General features: G+C 39.9%; 1 protein-coding gene across 2 annotated transcripts in view; it reads left to right on the forward strand.

Annotated features, from left to right (window-relative positions):
* Positions 1-9,590, forward strand: part of cenpp (centromere protein P) — a 375,236-nt gene that overhangs the window by 194,496 nt on the left and 171,150 nt on the right. The window lies entirely within an intron of this gene.

Here is a 9,590-nt window from a genome sequence, read left to right on the forward strand (position 1 = left end):
GTATTATATTCTATATTGTATATTGCATTTAGTGATCATTTACAAGGGTCAATGAAGTTAACTAGGTAATATCTCAGTTACCCTAAACTCATCATATTTTTGTTCTTGTTTACTAATATTATATATGAGGCCTTTATCGCAATGTACAACCATTTCCAAGTTGTATGTATTTTCTCAGTGTACAGGATATAAATTATTATTATTAGGCCCAAGCCCAGACATACATGTCGGCGAGGGCCTATTAAAATCGCATGGTTCCGTTATTATTTTTTTTTAATTTTTTTATTTTTTTTATTATTATTCTCTCGCCACTTTGAATGCAAATTTGACCCCCTGAACGTTAACGAAAAGTCAATTTTATTGACCAAAAATTCAAGCCCGGTGAAAAATTTATTTATTTGAAGTCACCAAAAAAAAATATCACAAAATGACTCAGTAGCGCCCCCTCAAAATACATTATGCGGATGGGAGCCCTCCCCAAATTTTTTTCATCGTACAAACATGAAACTTGGCACAGACATAGCCCATGGTAGGACAAGTAAAAAATTATATTATGGCCCCACCCTAAACCCAACAGGAAGTCGGCCATATTGGATGGAAGTGTGGACCTCTAAAATCCCATCCCTCATACTTTCATCATCTCTCCCTCGGGTTTACATCCAATTTGGACCAAACTGGGTGAAAATCACCTACACACATGTGTAATCAGAAGTTATCACGTACATTTTTGATCAAATGTTGGGCGTGGCTGTGATGAGCTCACAACGAAGCGGCCATTTTTAGAAGTATAAAAGTGAGTATATCTCGCAAAGAAAGTGTCAGATTGAGTTGGACCCAATGTAACATTTGTGCGAAATGACAACCTGAACACGATGATATGTCACTCGTATGGTTGGATCGTAAAATGGCTCTCTCACGCCCCCTACAGTTTTTGAATGGGAGTGAAAAAAAATTTTTGACACAGGATCATGAAACTTGGCACATACATCCCTCATGCCAAACTGAACCAAAAAGCCAAAGAGGACACACCTCTATTTACAATCGTGTTGCCATGACAACACCAAAACTGTACCATTCAAATGAATGGGGTTTTTCTACAAGGACACTATTGCTGAAAAACTCTTTGTGTTCCACTAATGGTACACAGACTGAAAATTAAACTGTGGAAAGTAGAATTTTCCAGCAAGAAGAATTTTCGAAATATTGAAAAATGACTTGGCCACGCCCCCTCAAAATATGAAAATACATTGCGCGAATGAGAACCCACCCAAAAAAAATTTCAACATAGAAACATGAAACTTGGTTCAGAGATAGACCATGGAAGGACAAGTAAAAAATTACATTATGGCCCCACCCTAAACCCAACAGGAAGTCGGCCCTATTGGGTGGAAGTGTGGACCTCTAAAGTCCCACCCCTCATACTTTCATCATCTCCTCCTAGGGTTTACATCCAATTTGGACCAAACTGGGTGAAAATCACCTACACACATGTCTGATCAAAAGTTATCACCTGCATTTTCGATCAAATGTTGGGCGTGGCTGTGATGACCTCACAACAAAGCGGCCATTTTTAGAAGTATAAAAATCTGTATATCTCACACACAGAGTGTCAGATTGACTTGGACCCAAAGTAACATTTGTGCAGAATGACAACCTGAACACGATGATATGGAACTCGTATAGTTGGATCGTAACATGGCTCTCTGGCGCCCCCTACCGTTTTTGAATGGAAGTGAAAAAAAATGTCTGACATAGGCAAAAGAAATTTGGCACACACATCCCTCATGCCAAACTGAACCAAAAAGCCAATGAGGACACACCCCTATTTACAATTGTGTTACCATGACAACACCAAAACTGTGCCATAGAAATGAATGGGGTTTTGTCAGAATCCCACCCCTCATACTTTCATCATCTCCTCCTAGGGTTTACATCCAATTTGGACCAAACTGGGTGAAAATCACCAACACACATGTGCGATCAAAAGTTATCACCAACATTTTTGATCAAATTTTGGGCGTGGCTGTGATGAGCTCGAGATTGAGCGGTCATTGTCAGAAGCATAAAACTGTGCTTATCTTGCAGAATGCCGGATCGAGCCCAAGATACAGTGTCCTGTCGCTGTCGGTGGCCTCAGCGGTTGCGTGGGGAGGCGGTCGCATGGGAGGGCGAGGGCCTTAACACCGCTTGTGGCTTTAATTATTATTATTATTATTAGGCCCGAGCCCAGACATACATGTCGGTGAGGGCCTATTAAAATCGCATGGTTCTGTTATTATTATTACTTTACTTTCGCCGCTTTGAATGCAAATTTGACCCCTGAACGTTAACAAAAAGTCAATTTTATTTGACCAAAAATTCAAGCCCAGCAAAAAAATTTTTTTATTTGAAGTCGCCAAGTAAAAATGTCGCAAAATGACTCGGTAGTGCCCCCTCAAAAATCAAACTACATTACGCGGATGGGAGCCCTCCCCATATTTTTTTCACCATACAAACATGAAACTTGGTACAGACATAGCCCATGGTAGGACAAGTAAAAAATTACATTATGGCCCTGCCCTAAACCCAACAGGAAGTCGGCCCTATTGGGTGGAAGTGTGGACCTCTAAAGTCCCACCCCTCATACTTTCATCATCTCCTCCTAGGGTTTACATCCAATTTGGACCAAACTAGGTGAAAATCACCTACACATGTGTGATCAAAAGTTATCACCTACATTTTTGATCAAATGTTGGGCGTGGCTGTTACAAGCCTGTGATGAAGTGGTCGTTTTCAAAAGAATAAAACTGCTTATCTCACAGAATGTCGGAAAGAGGCCACGATTTGGTGACCTCGGTGATCGCGCGATAGGGCGAGGGCCTTAACACCGCTTGCAGTTTTAATTAGGCTCGAGCCCAGACATACATGTCGGCGAGGGCCTATTAAAATCGCATGGTTTCGGTATTTTTTTTTTTTCTCTCGCCACTTTGAACGCAAGTTTGACCCCCTGAACATTAACGAAAAGTCAATTTCATTTGACCAAAAATTCAAGCCTGGTGAAATTTTTTTTATTTGAAGTCGCCAAGAAAAAATATCGCAAAATGACTCGGTACCGCCCTTACATCCAATTTGGACCAAAGTTGGAGAAAATCATCTACACACATGTGATCAAAAGTTGCCATTTACATTTTTGATCAAATCATGGGCGTGGCTGTGATGACCTCACAATTAAGTGGCCATTTTTAGAAGTATAAAAGTGTGTGTATCTCACACACAGAGTGTCAGATTGAGTTGGACCCAATGTAACATTTTTGCGGAATGACAACCTGAACACGATGATATGTAATTCGTATAGTTTGATCATAAAGTGGCTCTCTCACGCCCCCTACAATTTTTGAATGGGAGTGAAAAAAAAATTTTGACATAGGAAAACAAAACTTGGCACACACATCCCTCATGCAGAACTGAACCAAAAAGCCAATGAGGACACACCCCTATTTGCAATTGTGTTGCCATGACGACACCAAAACTGTGCCTTTCAAATGAATGGGGTTTTGCCACAAGGATTCCACTGATGAAAAACTCTTTGTGTTCCACTAATGGTACACAGACTGAAAATTACACTGTGGAAAAGTAGAATTTTCCAGCAAAAATAATTTTTAAAATATTGAAAAACGACTCGGCCACCCCCCTCAAAATATGAAAATACATTGTGCGGATGGGAACCACCCTAAAAAAATTTCCAGTTAGAAACATGAAACTTGGTACACACATAGCCCATGGTAGGACAAGTAAAAAATTACATTATGGCCCCACCCTAAACCCCACAGGAAGTCGGCCATATTGGTTGGAAGTGTAGACCTCTAAAATCCCACCCCTCATACTTTCATCATCTCCTCCTAGGGTTTACATCCAATTTGGACCAAACTGGGTGGAAATTTACTACACACATGTGTGATCAAAAGTTATCACCTACATTTTTGATCAAATGTTGGGTGTGGCTGTGATGACATCACAACAAAGCGGCCATTTTTATAAGTATAAAATTGTGGCTATCTTGCACACAGAGTGTCAGATTGAGTTGGACCCAAGTGACATTTGTGCAGAATGACAACCTGAACACGATGATATGGAACTCGAATACTTAGATCGCAAAATTGCTCTCTGACGCCCCCTACAGTTTTTGAATGGGAATGAAAAAATTTTTTTGACATAGAAACAAGAAATTTGATGCATGCACCCCTCATGCCAAACTGAACCAAAAAGCCAATGAGGACACACCCCTATTTACAATTGTATTGCCTTGACAACATCAAATCTGTACTTTTCAAATGAATGGGGTTTTGCCACAAGGATGCAATTGCTGAAAAACTCTCTGTGTTCCACTAATGGTACACAGACTGAAAATTACACTGTGGAAAAGTAGAATTTCCCAGCAAGAAGAATTTTAAAAATATTGGAAAATGACTTGGCCACGCCCTCTCAAATTATGAAAATACATTGCGCGGATGGGAACCCACCCAAAAAAAATTCCACGTAGAAAAATTAAACTTGGTCCAGACATAGCCCATGATAGGACAAGTAAAAAAATTACATTATGGCCCCGCCCTAAACCCAACAGGAAGTCACCATATTGGGTGGAAGTGTGGACCTCTAAAATCCCACCCCTCATACTTTCATCATCTCCTCCTAGGGTTTACATCCAATTTGGACCAAACTGGGTGAAAATCACCTACACACATGTGTGATCAAATTTATTACCTAAATTTTTGATCAAATGTTGGGCGTGGCTGTGATGACCTCACAACGAAGCAGCCATTTTCAGAAGTATAAAAGTGTGTATATCTCGAACACAGTGTCAGGTTGAGTTGGACCCAATGAAACATTTGTGCGGAATGACAACCTGAACACGATGATATGGAACTCGTATAGTTGGATCGTAAAATGGCTCTTGCACGCCCTCTACAGTTATTGAATGGGACAAAAAGAAAATTTTTTTTGACATAGTCAAACAAAATTTGGCACACACATCCCTCATGCCAAACTGAACCAAAAAGCCAATGAGGACACACCTACTATCGTGTTGCCATGACAACACCAAAACTGTACCATAGAAATGAATGGGTTTTTCTCAGAATCCCACCCCTCATACTTTCATCATCTCCTCCTAGGGTTTACATCCAATTTGGACCAAACTGGGTGAAAATCACCTACACACGTGTGATCAAAAGTTATCACCTACATTTTTGATCAAATGTTGGGCGTCGCTGTGATGAGCCTGTGATGACGCAGTCATTTTCAGAAGTATAAAACTGTGCTTATCTCGCAGAATCTCAGATTGAGCCCGTGATACAGTGTCCTCTCACTGTCGGTGGCCTCAGCGGTTGCGTGGGGAGGCGGTCGCGCGGGAGGGCGAGGGCCTTAACACCGCTTGCGGTTGTAATTATTATTATTATTAGGCCCGAGCCCACACATACATGTCGGCGAGGGCCTATTAAAATCACATGGTTCCGTTATTTTTTTATTTATTTTTTTTCTCTCGCCACTTTGCACGCAAATTTGACCCCCTGAATGTTAACGAAAAGTCAATTTCATTTGACCAAAAATTCAAGCCTGGTGAAAAATTATTTATTTGAAGTCGCCAAGAAAAAATATCACAAAATGACGGCCATATTGGATGGAAGTGTGCACCTCTAAAATCCCACCCCTCATACTTTCATCATCTCCTCCTAGGGTTTACATCCAATTTAGACCAAACTGGGTGAAAATCACCTACACACATGTGTGATCAAAAGCTATCACCTACATTTTTGATCAAATGTTGGGCATGACTATGGTGACCTTACAAATAAGTGGCCATTTTGAGAAGTATAAAAGTGTGTATATCTCGTACACAGAGTATCAGATTGAGTTGGACCCAATGTAACATTTGTGTGGAATGACAACCTAAACGCGATGATATGGAACTCGTATAGCTTTCATTTTCTTTTGGGAAACTTAAAATCACAACTGCAGGCTGCATGCACAGCTGAAAATTTACACCTGCTAAGAATCAAATGCATCTAAATTTTGGGTTTGGAGGATATAAAGTGATAAATGTGAATTAGAGAATTTGCTCAACAGAAATGTTAAAATCCAAATGACGACAGAAATAATGTAACTTTTAGCATGATTTTTTTTTTTTTTTTTTCCTACACAGTGTGTTCTATTTGGACAAAAAGAGTGTGCATTACTCTGTCAATGTGGTCAGTGTGCAATTAAAAAAAAAGGCTCGTTAGTCTTTAAGTTTTTCTCTAAAACTCAGCCCATGGAGCCGCTAACCCTAACACTAACCCTTTTCCTAACCCTAATCCTTAACCCTAACACTAACCCTGACCCTAATGCTGACACAAACACTAACCTTAACTCTGACCCTAACTCTAACCCTGACCCTAACACTAACCCTAATGCTAACCCAAATGCTAACCCTATTCCTAACCCTAACCCTAAAATGACTGTTTAAGTGATAATGTAGTCATATGAAATCAGACATATACTTCAGCTTTTCTTTAGCTGTAAAAATTAAAGTTTTCATTTTAGCTGCTTACTGAATATGAGTTTATATGATAACAATATGAGGTTCATTTCGATCTAATAAATGTAATTTATGGCCAGTATCTTTGGCTGGTAAATGTCATGAGTTAGGCTAATAGAAGTCAATACTATACCCTGCAATCATGGAAAAAAACTGTCAATGTGATGTTTTTGTCCCAGAAATACCTGGGACCAGTTCCAGAAAGCAGGTTCAACAAACTTTGAGTCTAATCCTAAACTCTGAATTGACTTACTCTGAGTTTAGAAACTCTGAGTATCCAGTTCCAGAGAAGCAGCTTTGAATTAGTTCAATCGACTCCGAGTATGCTTACCCAGAGTTAGGCACATGCACGAACCACAATAAAAAGCCATCATCAATGGAGCCCTGATACCTAGATTCACCACGGTAACCGCTGACAACAAGCGTGGCAGTTATTTCAGTCCACTTAAACAAGAGGTTCTAATCGAAGCGTATGGGGAATATGAAGTGGTATTCAGTAGAAAAGCCAATGCTGCTGCTGCTAAGGAGAGAGAAGCATCATGAGAGAAAACTGAAGCCCAAGTCAATGTGTAAGTTGGAATACACTAGTCCACTGAATTACTAGCCTGTTTGACTTCATTAAAACTATGGCATATTGGTTAAAACATTATTGGATTGAATAAAAGTGGTGGATAGAATAAAATCTGAGTCGTTTTTAGGTCCAATCCCACTGAAGAAAAACACACATGGAGGAAAGTGAATATGAAATATAAAAAACATCATTCAGAAAGCTAATGGCATATTATTCTAGGCCTTGATTGTACATCATTTATTCCTGTTTGAAACTGGCTAATATACAAAGTAAATATTCAGTGGCTATTTACACAGTCACTGGAACCAGGATTTGAGCATGCCTATAGTTATCTGAACTAGTCCTAGTCTTGATGTGGACCAGGTTAAAACACTTTTTGGGCCCCAGCTCAGGGTCAGGGGCACCAGAGAAGGCTGGCATGGATATCGTCTGTCTCCCAGTAGGTACCCATCAATCTCTCTTGTAAGTAAAGTGGATACATGTGGGTGTGTCTATATCAGGGAGACAAAAATGATAATTGCACAAAGTGTTCAGTTACTTACCACGTGCAAATCTGTGGCTCAGGCTACACTCTGGATATATACTCCTTATTGAAATTTAAAGATCAGTTGAAAAATTGCACGAATTAACATTTTGCACTGTTGGATCTTAAAAAAGATTCCAAGTAGAGTTTCAAAATAGAAAATGAAGAAATGGAAGTGAGACAAAAAAACTGAGTGAGCAATTTATTGAAAACAACAATTAAACTGAAATAGGCTGTTCATCAGCTGATCAAAAATTTAAGACCGCACCTAAAAAAAAAAACCAAAATCCCCTTACAATAGAAATAGTGGTAGTAGCGCCACTGTTCTTGTTGAGCTCTTCAAAAATTTGTTTCGGCATCCTTGGTGATTATTATTATTATGATGACGGGAGTGTTCGCAGGAGGGGGATGTTGCTCCAAGTGGTGAAGATGGCTTCACGGAGGGCATCCTCTGTCTGGAACTGATGTTCATTTTTTGTTAACTTCCCATGCCATCCATCCCCAAATGTTTTCAATTGGATTTAGATCAGGGGAACATGCAGGATGGTCTAAAAGGGTGACATTATTCCTCTGGAAGAAGTCCTTTGTCTGGTGGGTACTGTGAACTGCAGCATTGTTTGTCCTGTTTTTAAACCCAGTCATTACCACACAAACGAGGGCCCTCAGTCATGAGGGATGCCCCCTGCAACATCTCCACATAGCCAGCCGCCGTTTCATGCCCCTGCACAGCCTGAAGCTCCATTGTTCTACTGAAGGACAAAGCACCCCAGATCATGATGGCTCCCCCTCCACTGTGTCATGTAGAAAATATCTCAATTGGGATCTCCTTGTCATGCTAGTAACATTGGAAGCCATCAGGATTGTCAGTGATAAATGTTTTCTCATCAGAGAATAAAACTTCCTTCCACCTTTCAATGTTCCATGTTTGGTGGTAGTCTCTTGCAAAGTCCAAACAGCAATTTTATGGCGTTGAAGGAGACAAGACCTTTGAAGTGGTTTTTCATTCTTAAAGCCCCTCTCTCGCAGATACCATGTGATGGTTAATGAGTTGCAGTCGGCACCAGTCACACCCTAATTTGGGTCAAGGAACGTCCCGTGTCTTGATGGACAGCTGATTGGATCCTCTGGCTCAGCACCGGTGAATTTTTTTTGGGTCTACCACTTGACTTTTTTGTTCCATAACCCTCAGGATCTTTTAAGAAATTCAAAATGACTGTCTTACCAACCTCAGCAGTGATGACGCATCGCAAGAGGCCATGCTTAATGCTGCTCAACAATCTGACCATGTTCAAAGAGAGAAAGTTTTTTTGCCTTTGCCATCAGGAAGTCATGACAGTATGAATACCTGACAGAAAATGATACTGAATCCACTTTTTTGTACATATTTAGCTTTTAAAAGCTGTGGTCTTGAACTTTTGATTGACTGATGAACAGCCTATTTCAGTTTAATTGTTTTCAATAAAAAGCTTATTCCCAGCTTACTCAATTTTTTTGTGTCTCACTCCCATTTCTTCTTTTTGCATTTTGAAACTCTTCTTAGAACCTTCTTATGATCCAACTGTGCAAAATGTTAATTCATGCAATTTTTCAACTGGTCTTAAAATTTTGATCAGATGTGTATGTGGAGTCATGTACAGAGCTAGGCCACCTGCCTTCTACATTTGCAATGATGTGTGCCAGATCATATGATAGTGCAGAGAATGGCATTATAATTATTAGCTGTGGTACATTGTGATGTATGCTGTCATTTCCAACATATTAGTGACAATACCTGGACATTGTTGCTGAGGAAGGACTTCCTATTAACATAGTCCCCTTCTTTTTGTGCAGGAGCAGTAATAGGAATGTGAGTTCCATCTATACACACAATTACATTTGGAAACCCTGAAAAATGAAGATTATCACTGATCTCAGTCTGACTTTGCAGCAGAATGTCTCTAACA

This window comes from Sphaeramia orbicularis, chromosome 5, assembly GCF_902148855.1.
Source record: "Sphaeramia orbicularis chromosome 5, fSphaOr1.1, whole genome shotgun sequence".
In the NCBI taxonomy this organism is placed as follows: domain Eukaryota; kingdom Metazoa; phylum Chordata; class Actinopteri; order Kurtiformes; family Apogonidae; genus Sphaeramia; species Sphaeramia orbicularis.